Source organism: Nycticebus coucang, chromosome 14 (genome assembly GCF_027406575.1).
Source record: "Nycticebus coucang isolate mNycCou1 chromosome 14, mNycCou1.pri, whole genome shotgun sequence".
In the NCBI taxonomy this organism is placed as follows: domain Eukaryota; kingdom Metazoa; phylum Chordata; class Mammalia; order Primates; family Lorisidae; genus Nycticebus; species Nycticebus coucang.
In genome coordinates, this window is record NC_069793.1 from 3,737,452 (window position 1) to 3,760,157 (window position 22,706).

Consider the following 22,706-nt stretch of genomic DNA (forward strand, 5'->3'; position numbering starts at 1 on the left):
CAAGGATTAGGTGTTTTGGAAATAAATCCTTTAAAGGTGATTTCAAAAGGCAACACAGAATAGGCAAAACGGACTATGCGGTAGATGTCAGGCTATGGAATGGCATCACCGTCACATTGCCTGGTCATGGAGAAAGTCCTTAGGAGATGCTGAATGACTTACCTAGAGATGAGGGAGCATGATATTTGCAACCTATTCCCAAATGACTTAGGAAAATATTATGGATTTATTGTGAGGGATAATGTAAATGTAGCAAAACTTGGAGAATCAAAGTGAAGGGTACTATCCTTGCAACTTTCTGTCGCTCTGAATTTTTTTCAAAATAAGAAATTTTAAAATCGGCTCGGCAACTGTGGCTCAAGCAGCTAAGGCACCAGCCACATACACCTGAGCTGGCGGGTTCAAATCCAGTGTGGGCCCGCCAAACAACAATGACGGCTGCAACCAAAAAATAGCCGGGCATTGTGGCGGGCACCTGTAGTCCCAGCTACTTGGGAGGCAGAGGCAGAAGAATCGCTGAAGCCCAGGAGTTGGAGGTTGCTGTGAGCTGTGATGCCACAGGACTCTACCCAGGGTGACAGCTTGAGGCTCTGACTCAAAAAAAAAGAAAAAAGAAATTTTAAAATTAAAGCAATATGATAACATCACAAAAGGAGAGGCAGCCAGACTGCATGTGCCTCCTGATGGAAGAAACATTATCAACAATGAAATATCCCACCCCCCAAGTCAAGGCTGCATTTTATCAAGCTTCTAGATCCAACTCCCAATTTACAAGAGCCCCTGGGGACAGAGAAGCATATTAAACCAGGAGACTGCAATTAGGAAAATGCAGATGTGGGGCTCCCTCCAGGACAAGCAGTTCAGCATTTTTTTTAACAAATAAATTGCAATGAGAAAAAGAGAGATGGAGAGGGGAACTCTAGCTTTGAAGGAATCTGACCTATGAGCCAATCATGAGGCATTAACTTCATTTGGATGCTAATTCAAACAAACCACAAAAAAAAAGAAAAGAAAAATAAAATATTATGAAACATTTGGAACTTTGAACATTGGCTAGGTATTTGATATAATGGGATTATTCCTTTTTTCAGGAAGAAAATAATGTAATTGTTAAACTGAAAAAAACGATCCTTATTTATTTTTATCTTTTATGGATGAAAAGATACAATGTCTGAGATTTGCTTTGGAAGACAGGGAACAGATAAGAACTTAGATGAAGTGAGATCAGCCCTGAGCTGTGGAAATGGGTGATGGGTGTCGGTGCTTATACTAATTTTGTATAAGTTAAAAAAATTTTTTTTTGCTTTGAGACAGTGTCTCAGTCTGTCATCTAGGCTACAGTACAGTGGTGTCACCATAGATCACTGTAGCTTCAGGTTCCTGGGCTCAGGAGATCCTCCTGCCTCGGCCCCTCAAAGTGCTGGGATTACAGGCATGCACCACTGCACTAGGCCTGTTCAGAATTCTATACAGTGGAGAGTTTTAGAAAAGCAATGTCTCTGTAAGTGGTGACCACAAAGAGATGGCTAATACACCCCACCAGACTGAGAGCTCTGTATCCCAACTCATGGCTCTGGATGTGAGGTTGGGTTGCAGGATACTGGCAACAGCCATTAACAAGTCACAGAGGGGCTCTGTCCCATGATAAAGACATTGTTGTCTAGGACCTTGTGCAGACTTTGCTCACAATTGTCTTATAAAATGTATAAGATAGGGCGGTGCCTGTGGCTTAGTGGGTAGGACCCCAGCCCCATATACCAAGGGTAGCAGGTTCAAACCAGGCCCCAGCCAAACTGCAACAACAAAAAAATAGCCGGGCATTGTGGCGGGCGCCTGTAGTCCCAGCTACTCGGGAGGCTGAGGCAAGAGAATCACCTAAACCCAGGAGTTGGAGGTTGCTGTGAGCTGTGGCTCCACAGCGCTCTACCGAGGGCGATAAAGTGAGATTCTGTCTCTAAAAAAAAAAAAAGAAAGAATGAACCTAGGACAGGCATGGTGGCTCACCTCTATAATCCCAATACTTCGGTAGGCTGATGAGGAGCATTGCCTTAAGCTGGGAGTTCAAGGCTGCAGTGAACGATGATCACACCAGTGTAGTACAGGCTGGGTGACAGATGAACTCTGTCTCAAAAAAAATAAATAAATAAAGTTGGGCGTGGTGGCTCAGGCCTGTAATCCTAGCAGTCTGGGAGGCTGAGGCAAGTGGACTGCTTGAACTCAGGAGTTGGAGACCAGCTTGAGGAAGAATGAGACCCCATCTCTACTAAAAATAGAAAACTAGCTGGGTGTGGTAGCTCACGCCTGTAATCCTAGCACTCTGGGAGGCCAAGGTGGGTGGATTGCTTAAACTCATGGGTTCAAGACCAGCCTGAGCAAAAGCGAGACCCCATCTCTACTAAAAATAGAAAAACTGAGGCAAGAGATCACTTGAGCCCAAGTTGGAAGTTGCCGAGAGTTATGAAGCTATGGCAGTCTACTCAGGTCAATAAGGGCAACAGCTTGAGACTCTAAAGTCTCCAAAATAAATAAATAAATAAATAAATAAATAAATAAATAAATAAATAAATAAATAAATAAAACTAGCTGGGCGTTGTGGTGGGCACCTATAGTCCCAGCTACTTGGGAGGCTGAGGCTAGAGGATCTCTTGAGCTAAAGAGTTTGAGTTTGTTGTGAGCTATGATGAGATGGCACTGTACTGAAGGAAACAAAGCAAGACTGTTTCAAAATAAATAAACGAAAATAATGACTGGGCACCCATGCTGAGTGGTTAGAGTGCTGGCCCCGTGCACCAGGGCTGGCGGGTTCAAACCCAGCCCAGGCCTGCCAAGCCAAATAAATAAATAAATAAAAAGTCTCCAGAGTGGGATCATGGCTGTCATCCACCACTGCTGCAACAGCACTGGTGGAATAATTATGTTCCATATGCAGGTTTCACCCCCCACCCCAGAACCCACCGCCATGGGAGGGCAGAAGACAGACAGGATGTTTAGTGTTCCATCCAGTCCTGGCTGCGGCAGGAGGGAGCACTTATCTCTATATTTGGAAACCTGGGGGTAGTGTTTATTTGCTGGGAAGTCTGGGTTTCTTCCCTCAGGGGTGCCAGAAGCCATAGGAGCCAAAGAACACACACTGGACAGGGTCAGGAGAGGGCAGCTTGAAGCAGGGGCTGAGGCCAGGCAAGGATGGTGGGTAAGAAATAAACACCAATCGCTTCTGGGCCTTTGGCTAAGATCAAGTGTAGAAATAAACACCACCTTCGTGTTGTCAGAAGCAGCCTGGACATGGGAGAGTCCGGGACAGAGCCACCAACTTGCTGGGTGAACTTGGACAAGCATTCTCCATCTAAGCAGTTATATCCAGAGTAGAAAGACCAGGGTATAAATCCTGACTTTGCCACTTGCTAGCTATAGTGTAACCCTGGATAAAAACTGTGTTTTTATCTCAGAAATGGCAACAATCACAGGACCGAGATTCTGGATTGTCTGAGAAGTCAGTGAGGGGATGCCTGGAAGCTCTTAACATGGGGCTAGGTGTGTTGGAAGCTCTCTAAACCTGGGAGCTGGTATTGCCAACTCTTGCTATCTCTTAGATGTCCAGCTTCAAAGAGGTGGAATAAAACTTCTCTGCATGAGGCACCATAAGCACAGCTAAAAGACAAGAGATGGGGGCGGGGGGATAAAACAAAACTTTTCAGTGGAGAAGCTTGACAAATCCACCCTCAGCCAGGTGATCAAGGTCACTGTGAGCAGTGATAAGTGACACAACAAAGACTGTACTTTGCCTCAGTGGGCTTTCCACCCAAGCCCCTAAGCTCATAATCATGAGAAAGACAAATCCAAATGTAAGCACATTCTACAAAATAGCTCACCAGTCCTCCTCAAAACTGTCACTTGCCAGATGTGGTGGCGCACCCCTGTAGTCCCAGCTACTCAGGAGACTGAAGCAGGAGGATTGCTTGAGTCCAGGAGTTCTAGGCTGTAGTGTGCTATGCCGATCGGGGGTCCGCACTAAGTTTGGCATCAATATGGTGACCTCCCAGGAGCGGGGGACCACCAGGTTGCCTAAGGAGGAGTGAACCGGCCCAGGTTGGAAACGGAGCGGGTCAAAATTCCCGTGCTGATCAGTAGTGGCATCGCACCTGTGAATAGCCACTGCACTCCAGCCTGGGCAACATAGCAAGACTCTGTCTCTAAAAAAACAAAAAACAAAAACAAAAACCTGTTAGAGTCATTAAAAAACCAGGAAACCTGTAGTCCCAGCTACTCAGGAGACTGAAGCAGGAGGATTTCTTGAACCCTGGACTTTGAGCCTGGCCTGGTCAACATAGCAAGTGAAACTCTGTCTCTTAAAAATGAATAAATAAGCTGTGCGTGGTGGGTGACTCACACCTATAATCCCAGCACTTTGAGAGGCTGAGGCAAGAGAATTGCTTGAGGCCAAGGGTTTGAAACCAGCCTGAGCAACACAGCAAAACCCCATCTCTACAAAAAATAGAAACATCACCTGGGTGAGGTGGTGCACACCTATAGTTTCCAACTATTCAGGAGACAGAGGCAGGAGGATCTCTTAAGCTCAGGAGTTCAAGATCAGTTTCACCAAGAGCGAGACCCCATCTCTACTAAAAATAGAAAAATTAGCTGGGTGCAGTGGCAGGCGCCTGTAGTCCCAGCTATTCAAGAGGCTGAGGCAGGAAGATCGCTTGAGGTTGCAATGAGCTATGATGATATCACTGTGCTCTAGCCCAGGTGACAGAGTAAGAAGCAGTCTCTGAAAAATAAGTTAAGTTAAATTGAAGTTAAAAACAAAAACAAGGGAAGTCTGAGAAACTGTCACAACCAAGGAGCTGAAGGAGACATGACATTTTAAAGTAATGTAGTTCCCTGGGAGGGATCCTGGGACAGAAGAACATTAGGTAAAAACTAAGGAAATCAGGGGCAGTGCGTGTGGCTCAAAGGAGAGGGCACCGGCCCCATATGCCGGAGGTGGCGGGTTCAAACCCAGCCCTGGCCAAAAACTGCAAAAAAAAAATAAAAATAAAACTAAGGAAATCAGAATAAAGGATGGACTTCAACTACTAATCATGTATCAGTATTGGTTCATTAATTGTGACAAATAGACTGTTCTAAACCAAGATAACTGAGGAAACTGGGTGTGGAGTGTAGAGGAACTCTGTACTATCTTCGCAATTTTCCTGTAAATCATAGCTGAACATCTCCTGAAGATGATCCAGTTTTCATAGACCAGACATGCGCCACATGTACATATCGGTATAGCAGGCCTAATTCCTTACGTTGACCACCTCTGTACGTTGAGCAGTTTGTTACAGTCCCTCGGGTGGTCAACTTACAGAGGTTCTACTGTATTCTAAATTAAAGAGTATACTGAAAAGAAAAAAGATAAGAGGGCCAGGCACAGAGGCTCATGCCTGCACTCCTAGCACTTTGGTAGACTGAGGTGGAAGGATTCCAAGGCAACATAGAGAGACCCTGTATCTCCTAAAAATACAAAAATTAGCTGAGCGTGCTGGTGCATGTCTGTAGTCCCCGTTACTTTGGAGCACTGAAGCAGGAGGATCGCTTGAGCCCAGGGGTTTGAGGTTGCTGTGAGCTAGGCTGATGCCATAGCACTCTAGTCTTGGTGACAGAGCAAGAAGTTTGCCAAAGAAAGAGAGAGAAGAAAGGAAAGAATAATCAAGAGACAGGCTAGGGCTCAGCGCCTGTGGCTCAGTGGCAAGGGTACTAGCCACACACACCGGAGCTGGCAGGTTCGAATCCAGCCCGGGCCTGCCAAACAACAATGACAACTACAACCAAAAAATAGCTGGCGTTGTGGTGGGTGCCTGAAGTCCCAGCTACTTGGGATTCTGAGGCAAGAGAATCACTTAAGCCCAGGAGTTTGAGGTTGCTGTGAGCTGTGATGCCACGGCATTCTACTGAGGGTGACATAGTGAGACTTTGTCTCAAAAACAAAACAAACAAAAAAGAACCTCATAAGAATACTTTTAAATCAATTTTTTAAAAAAAGACCCAGCAGGAAACAACCCAGTAGGAAAATGGGCAAAGAAAGGAAGTGGGCACATTCATAGTAGAAAAGACAAACAGATTATACATTCAGTAAGATGTACAACTGCCTTGTAATCAAAGAAAGACAAATGAAAACAATCAACCACCATTTTCTGCCTCTCAGATTGGTAAAAATTAGAGTAAATTAACCGTGTCTAGTAGTTTGGTTTTTTTTTTTGTAGAGACAGAGTCTCACTTTATGGCCCTCGGTAGAGTGCCGTGGCCTCACACAGCTCACAGCAACCTCCAACTCCTGGGCTTAAGCGATTCTCTTGCCTCAGTCTCCCGAGTAGCTGGGACTACAGGCACCCGCCACAACGCCCGGCTATTTTTTGGTTGCAGTTTGGCCGGGGCCGGGTTTGAACCCGCCACCCTCGGTATATGGGGCCGGCGCCTTACCGACTGAGCCACAGGCGCCACCGGTTTGTTTTTTTTTTTGAGACTGAGTCTCATTTTGTTGCCCTTGGTCAAGTGCCGTAGTGTCATAGCTCACAGTAACCTCAAATTCTTGGGCTCAAGCAATTCTCTTGCTCTCTCTTCTGTAGCTGGGACTACAAACAGGCACCTGCCACAAGGTCTGGCTATTTATTTTAGCGTCGTGATCTTGTTCTGGCTTGGGCTGGTCTCGAACTCATGAGCTCAGCAATCTGCCCACCAGGGCCTCCCAAGTGCTAGGATTACAGGTGTTAGTCACTGCGCCTGGCCTGTGTCCAGTGTTCATGGAGGTGCAGAGAAATGGGTAGGGTAGTCACAAGTATGAACTGGTACCTGTGCAACCTTAGAGGATGAAATTTGCCCATAATTTTTTTTTTTTCCACAACTTTTAAGATTAATTTATTCACATGTGTACAGGCAGTGGCTCACTCCTATAATCCTAGCACTTTGGGAGGCCGACTCAAGAGGATGGCACTTAAGCTCAGGAGCTGGAGACCAGGCTGAGCAAGAGTAAGATCCTTGTCGTACCAAAAATAGAAAAAAATTAGCCACATTCGGTGAGGTGAGCCTGTATTCCCAGTTACTAGGGAGGCTGAAGCAGGAGGATTACTTGAGATCAGGAGTGTGACGTTGATGTGAGCTATGATGATGCCACTACACTCTAGCCTGGGGAACAGAGAGATTGTCTAAAAAAAACAAGAAAACAAAAAAACAACCCTGCTCTCTATAGGAGAGCATGACGTGCCCATATGACATAATACTTGTCACTAGCAGAGCCTGAAGCAGGTCCACAGTACAAATAGTGCAGTAGTCACAGTTAACACTGCGTAGCACTCACCACGGGCCAGCCTCTCCCATTGTGTGGTTCTCACTACTCTCTGAGTTAATTACTGGTGTTATCCACTTTCAAGATGAGAAATCTCAGGCACAGAGAGGTGAAATAACTTTCCCAAGGTTGCACACTTAATAAATAACAGTGAGAACTTGAACCCAGGCAAGCTGGCTAAACAACATGTGTACATATGTATCTATATCTGTGTGTGTGTGCATGTGTGGATGTATATAGATCTGTGTACATGCACATGTCTATATATCCATGTGCACTCACATGCATGGACGTGTACATATCTCTGTGTGCATGCACACATGTGGATGTGTATAAATCTATATATCCATGTGCACGCACAAGCATAGACATGTACATATCTCTATCTGTGTGCATGCACACACGTGGATGTGTATAAATCTATATATCCATGTGCACACACACGCATGGATGTGTATATTTATCTGTGTGCATGCACACACGTGGATGTGGATATATCTATATATCTGGATGCACACACAGACACAATTGCACGAAGGCCTGAGAGCTCCACAGCGGCCTACCTGATAAACATCTTACCTTATGGGGTAACTGGGGTCTGGGGCTGAGGTGGTGGTGGAGTAGTCAGGACATTCACCCATTGTGTGGGAAAAGCATTGTTTTCTGTGGTTGTTTTTGTTTTCCATTCACTTTACTCTTCCCTGCAGCTGCCCCCAAGCTCAGGACACTAGGGCTGGCCTCAGATCAGCTTCCCCACTTCCCGCAGTACTACCCCCTGGGGGAGGGCCAGAGGGCCAATACGGGGAACAGAGAAGTCAGTTGCTCAGTTTTGGGTTTCAAATTAGACTTTTTCAAAGCCATGTCAGGAACAATAGCCTTGAGAACAAGCTCCCCTTTGCAGGAGCCTTCCTTCATGGGATCTTCTTAGGGGAAAGAAGTTTGCTGAGAATGGAGCGTGGGGCCAAAAGTTTTTAGCAGCGTCCAGGAGTAGAAGGAAGACTGGGAGGTGCATCTCCCCATTTCAAGCCTGCAGGGTGGCCTGACACATGCCCCCAACCCGACATTCCCCCCCAGGCCTACCCCCCAGGCCCTGGCCCCTAGGGGTGCTGAGTGCCTTCAAGCCCAGCAAAGTATAAGTTAGCGGCGCCTAGGGCAAATAAGATCAGAAAGATCCTGCCTCTGGGCCTCTGGTACCCCACGGAGATGGCAGAGCTTCCAAACACATCCTGAGCCCCTGGGAAAACAGCTCAGGCCAGGAGAGGGTTTGGAGGCCCAGAGGGTCTGGCGCCAGGGAGGGAGGAGGCTGCCACCTTCACTAACCTGTGAACCTGTTGACAGAGGGTTAGTCAGACACTGGTCAGCAACTAGGGACCAGGCCAAAGTCCAGGCTGTGGCCAATGTCAAGGTGCTAAGGGGCAAGATAGAAAGCAAATGTAGTGAGAATAAGATGGAGTCCGTCAAGCTAGAGCAGACATAACACATTGGTCTGGTTGGCTTGGGTTCTGCCTGACCTTCAGCACCCCCCTACCCCCACCCCCAATTCCTTCTGTTTTGTAAATTTAGCTCCCACCCAAAGATGACTATCTTGAGTACTTTAGGTGGATTGATTTAGGAGAGTAACTTTTGAATTAGAGTGTTTTTATTATGAGTCATGGGTTCTGCCAATTATCATTTAAGATAAGGGTTAACACGTTCTTCACTTTGAACTTAAATGTATAAAACTGTAATGTTGGAAATGGAAGATCAGAACAGTCTTGGAGAGGCTACTCTCACTGTTCTCCAGAATCCTGGCCTTCTGACCGGGAACCATCCCTGAAATTTGGTGGACCTATCCTTGTCTTTGTGTCTTGTCTGACAGTAACCCTCTTTGTCCCATAACAAGGGGGAGGACAGAGAAGGGTATGGGGACTAGGTGGCCCTCCCTGATGCTGGAACCAAATGCAAGCCTGCTGTGTTAGGTTGTGCCTGGATGTTCTGAAAGGTGCCCAGATGTGCCAGGATGTGCCCTGGAAGAAGAGAAGAAGGGGCAGAAGAGAATCTGGTTTCATGACCCATCTGTGGTCTGTGGGATTCAGTGGATGGACAGAATAGAACAAACACCGGAGTGTGCCTTTAAGTATTAAGTATCTTATTAAGTATTATTTTATGAAATTCTTACTAAACAATTATTAGTTGAATTAGAACTGGCTACAGAGTGAAGTGGATTTCCTGTTGTTAGCCAAAGTAAAAAATATGAGAAAAAAGTTTCTCAAAGACTACAAAATCTAAGTGTTAACAGAAAATGACCAACATTAAATTAGCAATATTTGGGAATTTGCTGCCACTGAGCAGAATTGTGGGCCAGTGAGCTAAGTTCAGTTATTAGAGAGTTAGAAAGTGTTACATTTGTTGTACCAATTTTTGTGTTCAAAATCTGAAACTATAGCCATTTGTTTGATTTTTTTGGTGCAATGAGGATATAACTGTATAACTCCTGAAATTTAAAAAATGTTAGTAAATCTCCCTGTTACTATAAAGGGACCAGTGGGTCAGACATTCTCAAAATTGACCATTGAAATGGAAGATGGTAGGAGCTCTGATGGGGTAAGACAAGACACACAAGAGGGAACTCTGAATCCAGTCATGGGGCAGTAGGCAGGGGTCAGAAATGGCTCATGGGATGAAAAGGGTCTCAGCTGAGTCCTAAAGTTGAGTATGAGTCAGGCAGGTGGGGAAAACACCATCCAGGCAGCTGGCAAAGGTCCAAAGAGTATGAGATCTCACCATCCAGGGAGAAGAGTTTCTGACCCCACTGTCCTCCAGGCTGGCCCTAGAAGGCTGTCTCAGACAAAATCCAGGACAGACTGGGTAGGGCAGGTGCTACCCAGGGCCAGGAACCCAAAGCAAGATAATCAGAGGTCAATCCTCTGAAGGGACAGTGCCACCTGGTAAATCCTAGTTGTAGGCACCAGGCCAAGCACAGGGTACAAGGTCAGTGTTAGGATTAACTTCTGTGCTCCCCAAATTCACATGTCAAAGCTCTACTCCAATAAGACTATTTTTGAAAATAGGGCCTTTACAGAAGTAGTTTTATTTATTTATTTATTTGTTTTTATTGTGAGATAGCATCTCATTCTGTTGCCCCATGCTACTGTCATGGTGTCATTGCTCACAGCAACCTCAAACTCCTGGGCTCAAACAATCCTCTTGCTTCAGCCTCCCAAGTTCAGAGGTAATTTTGTTTGGAACAAGGTCTTCCTCTGTTGCCCAGGCTAAAAGTGCAGTGGCCTGATCATAGCTCACTGCAGCCTTGAATTCCTGAGCTCAAGCAATCCTCCCAAATAGCTGGGGCTACAGGTGTGTGCTACTATGCCCAGCTAACTAAAAAAAAAAAAAAATTTTTTTTTTTGTACAGATGGTCTCACTATATTGCCTAGGCTAGTCACAGATGCTTGGCTTCAAGTGATTCTCCCACCTTGGGCTCCCAGAGTGCTGGGATCACAGGCCCCAGGGGATTAGAGGTAATTAAGGTTAAATAAGGTCATAAGGGTGGGGATCTATAAGAGGAAGAGATACCAGTGACCTCTTGGTCTCCATGCAACACAGAGAAAAGGTCATGTGAGGACAGAGTGAGAAAGGGAGCCAGAGAAGAGAAGCCTCATTGGGAACCATCCCTGATGTTATCTGGATTGTGGACTTCCCAGTGCAGACTAATACGGTCAGGTTGAGAAGAAGGGTTCAGGGTGGGTCGAGGCAGGACCAGCTACATAATTTGCAGGGCCCCAGGCCAGATGAAAACACTGGACTCCTTATTCAAAAAGTATTGAGAATTTTGGCTTGGCGCCTGTGGCTCAAGCGGCTAAGGCGCCAGCCACATACACCTGAGCTGGCAGGTTCAAATCCAGCCCGGGCCTGCCAAACAACAATGATGGCTGCAACCATCAAATAGGTGTTGTGGCGGTGCCTGTAGTCCCAGCTACTTGGGAGGCAGAGGCAGGAGAATCGCTTGAGCTCAGGAGTTGAAGATTGCTGTGAGCTGTGATGCCACAGCACTCTACCCAAGGCGACAGCTTGAGGCTCTGTCTCGGAAAAAAAAAAAGTATTGAGAATTTCAGGACAACAAGGCAGCATCAACCCTGTACTGGGCCCGGTGTGCAAACACAGGCTGTGAATTCATGAAGAGAGGCTCAGGATGGAGACCTTGAACTAGGTACAGACGTCAGGAGTCTGTGTGCCCTGCACACTGGGGTCCTGGTACCTGCTGTCACAGAGCCAAGCACACATACAACCAGGTCAAACACACAATCAGAGTAAGGACGGAATTGCAAAGGATGTGCCAGCAGCACAGGTGGAAAGAGATTCATTCCACTGAAGAGTGAGGTGAGGAACGAGCAGGCAGAGCTGCCTCAGGGATGTATCCTCAGCTGTTAATGCCCCTTCCTCCTCCCCTCATCCTCAGGGTCAAGCTTCAGCTGCCATTTGTATGTACCATGTGACTCACACTCTCCCATCCTTGTGCTCTGGAGCTGGGCTGGTCACCTGACCCATACCAGCCAATCAGAGATCTCTCCTGAGACCTCCTCAGGTTGAAGTTCTAGGGAATGTTAACTGGGGAAGCCAAGGCTGGGCATTCTCCTCCCGGGAGGGGCTGCAGGGAAGGAATAAGGAAGCTGAACAGTGCTTGGGTTCATAACATCCTCTATACCCCTGATTTTGTCCTTTATGGACATCTGGCTGTGCCCCTGTCTGGAGGTGCCTCAAAATGCTCCATCTTTTTGATAAAGCCCCTCTGTCACTTCACCTAGCTTGAGTGGATTTTAGCTTCACTGAAGAAAGGAAAATGAGCTGGGCCCTGAAGGATGAGTGAGAAGTCGGGAGTGGACCTTGAGGTGGGACAGTGGGGTTCTTGGTGAGAGAGAAGAAGTGTGAACACCCAGGAGCCAGGTTGGGGCCAAGACCTGAGGTTGGGAGAGGCAGGGTAGGCTGAGTGAGTAGGAGACCCAAGGGACCCCAGTAGGGCTCTAGAACTTCTAGAATTCAAAGATTATTGAGAATTTGAAGACAACAATAGATCAGGGTGGTGCCTGTGGCTCAGTGAGTAGGGCGCCAGCCCCATATGCCAAGGGTGGCGTTTCAAACCCAGCCCCGGCCAAACTGCAACAAAAAAATAGCTGGGCATTGTGGCGGGCGCCTGTAGTCCCAGCTGCTCGGGAGACTCAGGCAAGAGAATTGCCTAAGCCCAAGAGCTGGAGGTTGTTGTGAGCTATGACACCACAGCACTCTATCGAGGGCGACAAAATGAGACTCTGTCTCTAAAAAAAAACAAAAACAAAAACAAAACCCCCCCAGCAGATCACTAATCATTTATAGGGCCCTGTCTGCAGACACATGCTGTGCCCTTAGGCTAGGACAGCAGCCCCAAGAGATACAGCGACTCATCCTCAAGGGGAGACTGAGGAAATGTCATGCCCTGTGCCGGGCCAGTGGGCACAGGGCCTTCCTGGGGGCTGCTCATGGTCTGTCCCCTAACCATGCCCAGGGAACTCTTTCTTTATGTCCTGCAGACCCTAGAGCCACCCTCAGAGGCCACAGCTGTGTGGGGTGCTCTCCCGAGCACTTCCTTCAAACTCCTTCAGGTTTGCTATTTTTGCTTGGAGAGTTCTCGGTTCCTGAGTGGGAGGCAGTAATGAGAGGGAGTGGGACGGGAAGGGAGAATATCAGAAGACTGGATTTGGATTGAGGGCTTTTCTCTTCATTTCTGAGGGGGAGCTCTCACTTCCCAATCCTGAGGAAAGTCCCTCTTCATCTGATTTTCTCCTCCTTTCAATTATTTCCTTCACTGACTTTTTTTTTTTTTTTGAGACAGTCTCAAGCTGTCACCCTACGTAGAGTGCTATAGTGTCACAGCTCACAGCAACCTCAAACTCTTGGGCTTGAGCAATTCTCTTGCCTCAGCCTCCTAAGTAGCTGGGCCTACAGGTATTTTGTGTTGTTGTTGTTGCAGTTGTCATTGTTGTTTTAGCTGGCCCAGGCAGGGTTCGAACCTGCCAGCCTTGGTGTATGTGGCTGGCCCCCTAACCACTGAGCTGTGGGCACCACCCACTGACTTCTTATTATTGCAACATGTTACAGTGGTTTGTGTCCCATTGCTGCCACCTGCCAGTGTTTGTTCCTGGCCACATTTCTTAACCTCTTGATAACTCAGGGCTGATCAGGGAACCTTTGTCACGGGAGTGCTGGGAGGACTGATTGAGTCAGCACGTGTAAGGCACTGAGAATCACTCCTGACTTAACACACGTGTATTCTTGATTTTTAAATTCTGTTGAGAGACAAGTAGGACAAGGCATCTGGTGCAGTGCAGTGGCTCAGAGTGTAATCCTAGCACTCTGGGAAGCCAAAACAGGCGGATGGCTTGAGCTCTTGAGTTTGAAAGCAGCCTGAGCAAGAATGAGAACCCTGCCTCTAAAAAAAAAAAAAAGCCATGAGACATGGCGGGGACCTGTAGTTCCAGCTACTCAGGCGGCTAAGGCAAAAGGATCACTTGAGCCCAGGAGTTTGAGGTTGCTGTGAGCTATGATGCCACAGCATTCTACCGAGGGTGACAAAGTAAAACTCTTTCTCGAAAAAAAAAAAAAAAGACAAGGCATGTGTTTCTTCATGTACCTGGCAGCCAGCAGGAGCAGGCACAGAAACAAACAGTTCCGGAAAGACATTGTACGTGAACATGCTAGAGGGCAGTTAGCTGGAGCAGTTATGGAAGGCTTCACAAGAGAGGGTTTTAAAGGATGAAGAGGAGTTTACAGCCTCTGGAAAGAAGCAGATAGAGGACATTTCAAGCAAAAGCAACTGTATTTAGCAAAATTGTGCAGGCAAGAAAAGGGTTGGTGTGTTTGGGGAATAGTGAGGAGGTCGTGGTGGCCGAAGCTCAAAGTGTGTGGCCTGAGAGATGGTGAAAGCCAGACGAGAGCCTGAGTGACAGTGAGGACACGAAGCAAGACCATCTCACCTGTGATTTCTGGCCTACGGAGACAAATAGAGAAAATGTTTTGCTCCTTTCCTAGGGTAGAAAAGAATGATCTGAGTCCCAGGAATTACTCTGAAGAAATATCTTCACTCGCCCATTCTTCCCCTGTAGAGACGTTCTACCCCTGACTCCTTTGCATTCAGGGGCTCTTGATAGTGAGGCTTCTGGGGCTAGTGACCCGGCTCCAGCTTCGGCTGGGTCTGAGGGGCAGACAGGACAGGTTGGAGCTAAAAGGGGACCAGGGTCTAGATAGTGGGCATGGTCATGTAGCCAAGCCCCACCAACCCTCGGTCTCCCTGATCCCTCCCTGGGCTCCATGCCCTGCCTGAGCTCATGCCCTTTCACCTCACCAGGTCTGTTCTGGCTCTGTGGGAACTGGCTGTCCAGCACCCTGCTAGTGTCACCGGCCACCACCTCAATGCTTTCTGTGGCTGCCCTGCAACCTGCTTGGGCCAGTGAGGCCTTGAGACTCTCCCTGGGCCAGCTCAGTGAGGGGCAGCCTCCGGCTGTGGCTTAGGGTCTTGGGAGGGGTCAGAAGATAACACTCCTGTGGTTTTTCTGGTGCCTCTTTTGTCCTATTTTAACAGAGATCTGTTAGTGACGGTGCTCACACCTTTTTTTTGTCTTGATCCCTAGAAGAAATTCCAGGCCTAAGAAAGCAGGGAAAGAATTTTGGAGTCAGAGCCATTTAAGACCTTCGTAAGGACTCAGTGCCTGTAGCTCAGCGGCCAGGTCGCCACCCACATACGCCAGAGCTGGTGGGTTCAAATCCAGCCAGGGTGTGCCAAACAACAACCAAAAAACAGCCGGGTGTTGTGGCGGGTGCCTGAAGTCCCAGCTTCTTAGGAGGTCAAGGCAAGAGAATCGATTCAGCCCAAGAGTCTGAGGTTGCTGTGAGCTGTGACACCACAGCACTCTACCAAGGGCAACATAGTGAACATATTTTACATACTGGAACATAGTTTCGTTCTACTTAGCAACAAAAATAATTTTATGGTGGGGGCAGGGACCATAACATGAGGAACTGTATTAAAGGGTCACGGCATTAGGAAGGTTGAGAACCACTGGCCTGGAACCTGCTTTTCCTGAAGGCGTCATTCCATAATGCATCATGCAAACATGTTACATAACATGCAAAGACACATCACATTTCACAGTAAATAGAATTCTTTTTTTTTTTTTGAGACAGAGCCTCAAGCTATTGCCCTGGGTAGAGTGCTGTGGCATCATAGCTCACAGCAACCTCAAACTCCTGGGCTCAAGAGAGTCTCCTGTCTCTGCCTCCCAAGTAGCTGGATTACAGGCGCCTGCCACAAAGCCCGGCTATTTTTTGGTTCCAGCCGTCATTTGGCAGGCCTGGGCTGGATTCGAACCCGCCAGCTCAGGTGTATGTGGCTGGCGCCTTAGCCGCTTGAGCCACGGGCGCCGAGCCACAGTAAATAGAATTCTTTATCACACTCTGTTCAGGGGCTGCATACTACTTGACAAAACATTTGTGTGTGGTCAATTTGTTGCTGTGTTGGTTTCCTGGGGGCTGCCATAAAAAAAACGATGACAAATTTGGCGGCTCAAAAAAACAAACTAATTCTCTCGCAGTCCTGGAGGAGAGAAGTCCAAAACCAAGGCATTAGCAGGGCCAGTCCCCTCTGGGTGCTCTTGGGAAGAGCCCAGTCCATGCCTCTCCCCCACTTCTGCGGCTGCTGCCCTCGCTCTGTGCCCTTCGGCTCAGGGCTTCACAAGCACAACCTCTGCCCTGTGTCTCCATGTTGTGACCACCTTCTCTTTTCTCTTATAAGGCTACCAGGCTCTGCATTTAGGACTCACCTTAAATCCAGAAGGATTTCATCTTTAAACTCTCAACTGAATCATATTTGCCAAGACCTTATGTAGGTCACATTACAGGTTCTGAGGCTTAGGACTTAGATGAATCTTTAGGGGGGCACAACTCAATCCCCTACAACCATCCCATTAGCCTAGAAGCATCCGGGGGACAGGGATAGTGTCTCCCTCTCTTCCACATCCCCATGGAAAATGCTCTTTAGAAGAAATGAAGGTCTAGTTAACCAACTCACTGACTGGGAATCGGAACAAAGCGCCCAGAGCAGATGGCTGGGGGGTTGGGAGTGGGGAGGACAGAGTGGAAGACACAGGTGAGGGCCCCGGAGATCCATGGGCTGTCTTCCCTGCCTCCCTCCACACCAGCTTCTCTGGAGAGAGCTGGAGAACCAGCTCCTGCTGGGCTGCCCTCTGCCAGGCACTGAGGCTGGGCTGTGAGACAGGCGGGGGACCCAGCAACTGGGACCTTGAGGGAGCTTGGGACCCTATGGTGAGAAGACCCAGGCTAGGGAGTAAAGAGCTGTAGATTATGGCAGGTAGGAACCAGGGGTGTGTGCCAGGCTGGTGCCTAGGCTGTTTTGACTCAAATGGTGGCAACAGAGAGGCTTGGCATAGTGGCCTGATGGCACAGATGGGCCCACGTGCCCTGGTAGGCTGTACCTGGCCCATAAACCTGGCTGGACAGCAGGGGTCCTCATGGCCTCCCACTCCCAATATGGATGGACACTCCCTGGAGGCTGGTGATAGGGCCCCTGAGCATGTGCTGGGTGGCTGGGATGGGGCCCCTTTGTCCTACTTCCAGAGCTTCGTCTGCCCTAACGCCAGTGACAGCTTCCCCTGACCCAAGAGCTCTTACTTATATGTAAAGGAGGCAGCCCGGGTGTCTTCGATGTATTCTTGAGCATAAGGAGTTGGAACAGGAGAGCAGGAAGGCTGAGGCCAGCGCTGGGAGAGAGCCCCAGCCATCCTGACAGCATGTGCCCCTCTAGCCCTGCCTCACCCTGTACCCATGAACACTCATGACCCACCCCAGGCCGGTTCCTCAGCACTGAGCTCTCTCCATTCCAGTAGCAACTATCCAGTGAGCTATGTTGATAATAGCCGCTTCCTGGGCCACTTCCTTGTCCTGGAGTGGGAGAGGGTGCATGTGGCATCAGGTAGGTCATGGCATGATGGGAGCCCCAACTGGGAACAAAGGAAGGTAAATGACTACTCAAGAGAAATGGGGCCCTGGATCTGGAGCCAGGGCCTGTGACTTTCGCTGTCCTGGACTTGGGTTCCCCATCAGCAAAAAGAGTCAGGAACAGCATCAACCTCCCTGCTTAGTTAAACGAGATAATGAACATAAAGAGGGTTTGGAGCATTCCTGACAGGTCCCAGCTGCCATGGCTTTCCTCACTAGAATCCCCCTGGCAGCTGGATGTTTTGATCTTCACGAAGCTTCTCCTCCCTGTGCACGGCTGGAACCAACGTGTGTGTGATCACAGGAGTGTCCACAGCCTATCCCGCTGGACCTCAGGAGGCTGGTGTGGGAAGAAGAGGGCTGGAGAAGCCACAGGCCTGGTTGAAGTCACGCTGGAAAGGCCAGAGTCTCCCACTAAAGAAAAACAGACATAGGCTTGGCGCCTATAACACAGTGGTTACGGTGCCAGCCATATACACCGAGGGTGGTGGATTCAAATCCAGCCCAGGCCAGCTAAACGACAATGACAACTGCAACAAAAAATAGCTGGGTGTTGGGGCAGGCACCTATAGTCCCAGCTACCCTGTTTCCCTGAAAATAAGACAGTGTCTTATTTTAAGGTGTGCTCCCAAAGACGCACTAGGTCTTATTTTCAGGGGACGTCTTATCTTTCCTGTAAGTAGGTCTTATTTTCAGAGGATGTCTTATTTTGGGGGAAACAGGGTACTTAGGAGGCTGAGGCAAGAGAATTGTTTAAGCCCAAGAATTTGAGGTTGCTATGAGCTGTGACACCATGGCACTCTACCGAGGGCAACATAGTGAAACTCTGTCTAAAAACAACAGACATGAAGAGATAAGAGGAGAGGCTGGAATGCAACAAAAGCCTGAATGGAGGGCTTGGGAAGGAGTCTGGAGCCAAAGCAAGGAGAAATCTGGGGCGCAGCAGATATGGGTAGGAAAAGGGAAGGAAGGGTTTTTGCCAGGCACAGTAAAGGCACTTTTCTAGCATTTTCTAGAGAGGCTTCTGGAAAGGTGTAGATATGTTAGAAAGGTGTGTTACATGCTAGGTGGTATTTCTTTAAATACATTAAGATAGTCTCAAAGGTAGTATATGTATTATCCAGGAAAAAGAGCATCATAAAAACTCCTCAGGGCACGCTTGTTCTGGAGCCACGCTCCCTATTCAAAGGCAAGTAGATGGCATGACAGAGCTCCATGTTCCCGGGCAGCCAGTGTCAGCGGCAAGCAAGCCAGGGCCACACTCACTCCCATCCAGCCATTCCCAAGAGGCCCACCCCTCTTCAGACTTCCCCCAGAACCCAGCACTGCCCTGGAGGAAATTCCCCTTTTGCCTGTGGGCTCTCGAAAGTTCCCTGTGCCCAATTATCAACACTAGGATCATGGGGCCTATCGTCACCAACTGCTGTGAGGATAACGTAAGGCAGTAAGGAAGAAGGCACTTAGCTGAGGTTGCTCTGGGCTAGGCTGATATCCAGGGTGACAGAGTAAGACGCTGCCTCAAAATAGTAATAAAATGGGGGGAGCGTATTGGGGCAGCTCTTGTTGCTGGTGACTTGCTATAAGTCAGTATGAGTCTGTTTAATGCTCCTCTGCCCTTGTGAGATGAGGACAGCTTCACCCCCATTCTACAAATGAGGGCACTGAGCTCAGGGAGAGGAAGCCACTTGCCCAGAATGGGAATTCAAGTTCACATCTGCCTGTCCTCTGAGCATTAGGCTGAGCCTTTCTTTTTTTTTTTTTTTTTTTTTTTTTTGGTGTGGTTTTTGGCTGGGGCTAGGTTTGAACCCACCACCTCCGGCACATGGGACCGGCGCCCTACTCCTTGAGCCACAGGCGCCAGGCTGAGCCTTTCTAAAAGTGACAGAGCTGCCCCCAAAAGATGTGTAGGGCAGACAAGCAGTTGGTGCCCCATGAGCTGGGCCAGGGCCTGCACAAAAGAGTGGGAGCACTGGCCTTGGGGTCCTCATTCCAGTTCGGTCTCCAGAATGCCCAGCCATGTGGGTTAGGCTGGCCCTTTCTTTTTCGGGATCTTGGAACTGACCACATCCCTAGGGGCCTGAGATAGAGCATCCTCTGGGCCAGACCTCAGGGCAGTGTTTCACTTGATGTGCCTTCACTCCTCAGGATCTGGTCCCAGTTGTCCCAGAGGTCAATGAAGAATGAATAGTGGCCCCACTTGGGTGCAAGCAGACCCACTTCAGGTAGATGGGCATAGCCATGGATATCCCCACCAACACTGGCTGATGGAGAAGATGGCTGGGAAGCAGTGACACAACCGACTCCAGCTACTGGAGCTTAGGTACTCAAAGGCAGGCTCAAGGTGGATGGTGACACCAGGTATGTGGCCTTCATTGACTTATTCCTGAGACACACCTAGACTCTTCATTCACTTGAGACCTTCTGGTCCCTGGGGAAGTTCCAAAGGTCCAGAGAACCTCTGGCCAGAGGCAGGTGATTTGGGTCATCTTCTTCAGGACCACTACAGCCTGAACACCTACTAGGCAGCATCACCTGCAGGGGCTTATGTCCTGCTGGGAACCCCAGACAGTGTGGGCCTTCTAGGCAGAGCTCCCTCTGGGAAAAGACTCTGAGCCTTGTAGGGTCTGCAGGCGAGCTCAGCTTGCACAGGAGCCGTCTCAGGCCCACACCTTGGTCTTGGTCTTGGCCCTGACCACAACTTGTGTTAATTGCAGCTATCCCAGAACTTCCACCTGCTGTCAGTTCCCTGTTTATCTTGCTAGTCAGACTCCAGATACCACTGCACACCCCCTCTCCTCATCACTACACTAGGGACCTTACCCCCTCCTCTCCTAGCCTCTAGCACTTCATTCATTCATTCACTCAAGAAACAATTTGAATACCTAGTGTGTGCCAGGCACTGTACAAGTTGCCAGGAACTATTTAAGATATACTGAAGGAAGAGGACAAACCCTGTCAAAGTATAGATTTAAGAGCAGAGACTCAGGAGCCAGGCTGCCTAGGTTCAAATCCTGGCTTTATTGCTTTCCAGCTGTGTGACCATGAGCAAGTTACTTAACAACTCTGAGCCCCACTGCCTCAATTATAAAATAAGGCAAAGTGTCTCCCCATGGGATTGGGGTGAGAATTCAATGCCTTATTATAGTATTAGTTAAGTGTGCCATGTGTTTGCAATGATTAGTGCAGGCTGCAGAAATGAATGATAAACAAATAAAATAATTGCAGTTTATGGCTGGTGTTTTGAAGGAAATAAACAGTGTACTGTGGGAGATATTAGTGGGCATGGAGGGACTCCTCTAGGTGGAGTGGTCAGGCCTCTCTGAGGAGGCGACTTCTTCAGGTTATGATGCATAGAACAGAGGAGGAGAGTATTGGCAGAGCAGGGAAAACACTTTCCAGGCAGAGGGACCAGCAAGTAAGAGTCCCTGAGGCAAGGGCGGCGCCTGTGGCTCAGTCGGTAGGGCGCCGGCCCCATATACCGAGGGTGGTGGGTTCAAACCCGGCCCCGGCCAAACTGCAACCAAAAAATAGCTGGGCGTTGTGGCGGGCACCTGTAGTCCCAGCTACTCGGGAGGCTGAGGCAAGAGAATCGCTTAAGCCCAGGAGTTGGAGGTTGCTGTGAGCTGTGTGATGCCACAGTACTCTACCCAAGGACCATAAAGTGAGATTCTGCCTCTACAAAAAAAAAAAAAAAAAAAAAGTCCCTGAGGCAGAAAATATTTTGGCAGGTGTCAGAAAGGCCAGAAGGCCCAGGAGTCAGGAGCTCAGTGGGTGAGGGGTTGCTGGCATGATAGTTCAGAGAGGCCAGCAGGGCCTCATGGGCCACATGAAGAAAGGAATCTGCTTTCTATTTCCAATAAAACAGACAACACGCAAGGTGTTTTGTTTTTATAAATTGTATTGAAGCATATCACCTATGTCGGAAGTACTCAAATCGTAAGCATGCAATGCCATGAATTTTCACAAAGTGGACACTCCCAGGAGCTGGGCACAGATCAAAACACCGCATGGGGTGGCGCCTGTGGCTCAAAGGAGTAGGGCGCTGTCTCCATATGCCGGAGGTGGTGGGTTCAAACCCATCCCCTGCCAAAAAAAAACACACACAGCATGACCAGCACTTCAGCCCCTTCCAGTCACCACCCATGGGGCCACAATCCCAAATTATGATAGCACACAGGAACTTTGCCTGTTTTTGAATATCTTATGAACGGAATCACAGAGCACCATTCGCATCTGGCTTCTTCCACTCTGCATTGACTTGGTGAGATTCACCCACCTGTGTCAGTGGCTGTGGTTGTGTTCCCCTGCTTGGCTGAGCAGTGCTCCTCTGTTTCACTACACCACATTTTCCAGTTCCACAGCTGATAGGCACTTGTGGTTTCCAGTTTGGGACTACTGTCAACACTGTAGTCCTGTTTTTTGGTGTTCACATGTATGCTTTTCTTTTCTTTCTTTTTTTTTTCTGTAGAGACAGAGTCTCACTTTATGGCCCTCGGTAGAGTGCCGTGGCCTCACACAGCTCACAGCTACCTCCAACTCCTGGGCTTAGGCAACTCTCTTGCCTCAGCCTCCGGAGTAGCTGGGACTACAGGCGCCCACCACAACGCCCGGCTATTTTTTTGGTTGCAGTTTGGCCGGGGCTGGGTTTGAACCCACCACCCTCGGTATATGGGGCCGGCGCCTTACTGACTGAGCCACAGGTGCCGCCCCATGTATGCTTTTCTGATCATTTGAAGAGTTTTAAACATGAAATTGATGAGATCTTGTTTCTAGCTCTCTCCACTCCCTGCATTAGCTCCAGAGGGCTACACCAGAACTGGACCAGCCTCAACTTTACCTTGTTGCTCCAAAGCAGCTCTTATTGGAGTCTGCCTATTGCATGCTGGTGGCCTGTCATTCTTCAGGACTGGGTGTCCTCATGAAAAAAATGGACTCAATCGTGCCAAAGGTGCAGGTGACTGTGAAGGTTAAATTAAAAGGGAAAACGCAGTGAAAGCACAGGGCCACCCCAGCCCTGCATAATGTCCTTTCTCTTTCCTCTTCCAGGTCCAGGAAAAGGAAAAGAAGACAAAGGCGCCCCCTGTGGGCAAGGGTAAGACGCAGCCCCCCCGTTTCAGGATCTCCATAGGCTCCCGTCTTCTGGGACATTGATATGCCCTCTACCCAAGGCCAGAACAGTCCCATCCTCCACTGAAAGGGCAGTGCCCAGAGTGTAGATGACCCGAGAATCACTGCTGTCTGCCTTTACACATTTGGGCCGCATCTCGGTTCCTGCTCCTTTTCCCACCCCACCCCAGACCCCCAGAGAGGCCTCCCTAGGTGACCACTAGGCCTGCTCTCCTGGTACTGTGTCCACAAC